This window comes from Octodon degus, unplaced genomic scaffold, assembly GCF_000260255.1.
Source record: "Octodon degus isolate 3935 unplaced genomic scaffold, OctDeg1.0 scaffold00096, whole genome shotgun sequence".
Classification (NCBI taxonomy): domain Eukaryota; kingdom Metazoa; phylum Chordata; class Mammalia; order Rodentia; family Octodontidae; genus Octodon; species Octodon degus.
Window position 1 is genome coordinate 5,637,609 of NW_004524672.1, and position 1,971 is coordinate 5,639,579.

The following is a 1,971-nucleotide window of genomic DNA, read 5'->3' on the forward strand; positions in this document are numbered from 1 at the left end:
CTAGGGCAGGCAGCCTGCATACACTAGAAGGAGGAAAGAGACTTGCTCTCCCCAGCCCCTCTTGCTCTTGTTGCTTTTGCTGTCTTCTGTAACCTCAAACTGTTGCCCCTCTCCTGCCTTGGAACCCGCTGATTAGGCGCTAAAACCTCCACAGACTGTGAGATAACTCCTTTAGTTTTGGATGTCAAGTATTTTGTCTCACCAACAAGAGAAAAGTAACTAATACAATCTGTCTCTAAAAATATATGCATCTGCATAGTGTACTATTTGAAAGGCTAGACTCAAGTTTAAACACAAAATTGAGTGTTATGTGCACTTTATTCACATAGCCTGAGGGGATCTATAGCCAACATTTTTAGTGCACTTTCTCTTTGACTTTTACCTACTACATGGACTCAGATATGGAATTTGTAGTGTTATGTGGATGCTCAAACTACGTTGGGTTTTGTAGCACTTCATAATTGAGACTTTCATATCAAATGTAATCACTGTATAGTAGCTATCACTTACTGTGTATGAGTCAGAAAATCAGAGAGGACAGAAGTACAATTTTTTTTCTTAAAAACCCAATGAAATCTTGATCATGATAAATTTACTCAAGGTTTTTTTAATGTATTTAGTACAAGGTCTACAGGGTCTCACTACACAGATCAGACTCAATGATTCTCCTGTTTTCAGCCTCTCAAGTGATATATATTTAACTCTCTGTTCATAACTGAAAATGTCTCTCATTCTTATTGATAAAATATTTGCGTTAAAGTTGATTTTGTATTTTCAGGCTGAATTTTCCACCTCCTCCAGCTGTGCCTAAACAAAAAATAGAACATTTTTAAATGACAGTTATCAAACCTTCTCTAACACTCCTTATCAACATGTTTTGTCCACAATTTATCATGTTTTCCATTTTTTAAAAATCAAACTTACTTTAAAAGCAAACAAATTCTTAGACATCAAGTTGGGCTTTTTGTTTGCTTGTTTGCTTGTATGTTTGTTTTCAGTGTCTCGCTATGTAGCTCAGGCCAGACTTGAACTCACTGTGCAGCTCCGGCTGATCTTGAACTCGTGGCCCTCCTCATGCCTCAGCCTCCCAAGTGCTGGGATTATAGATGTGGAACACCACACCTAAGGACCAAATTGGTTTTTTTTTTTTTTTATAATAACAATTTGGTTAAAGTTTAAGGGACCAAAAGCCTGAGGGCTATATTTCTTTCAGTGAAAAGAATTAATTTTAAAGTCTGGAACTATGCTGAGAGTAAATTTTTATGAAGCAACTATTCCCAAATTTGGATCCAAAATATTTTTTCTCTCTGTGTAGTCTGTCGCCATGGAGCTGGAAAAGATTCAGTAGATAAGGCAGGGTATAGACCTGACACCACGAAATCCCTTCAGAAGGTCTAGACTGGAAATTTCCATAAAAACAAAAAACAAAAACAAAAGAATCTGTTTTTCCACAAAAGGCTTAAATTCAATTAAATTTGCTCAATAAGAAGCCCTTTGGCAAACAAAATAAATGCAGTTTCTTTTCTTTTTTTAATTGAAATGAAGTTTCCAAGTATTTTGAAGGTACTAGCTAGCCATCATTGTTAACTACTTAGTATTTCCAGCCCTAAAAAACAAAAAAGGTCTTATTTTTTTCTGAATCACTCAGAACACTAGAACAAAAAACATTAGAACAAAATGAACTTGCTCACAATAAAGATTAAAAATAAATGTTTATTGAATTTATAATTAAGTGAATTCAAATGACCTTGTTTAAAACCTTTTTTAACCAATCATGTCTCTCCATCTGTAGGAAGTACTAAAACAAGTGCTATTTGCAAAGCAGCAGAGCCAGACTTCCTGCTCTGATCTCAAGGCTCTGTACAAACTATCTCCAATCCTAGGTCATCACCTTGGAGCCTCCCCTTTCTTACCTCCTCTCCCCTCCCCTCCCCTCCTCTCTCTTATTCTCCCCTCCCCTCCCCTCCTCTT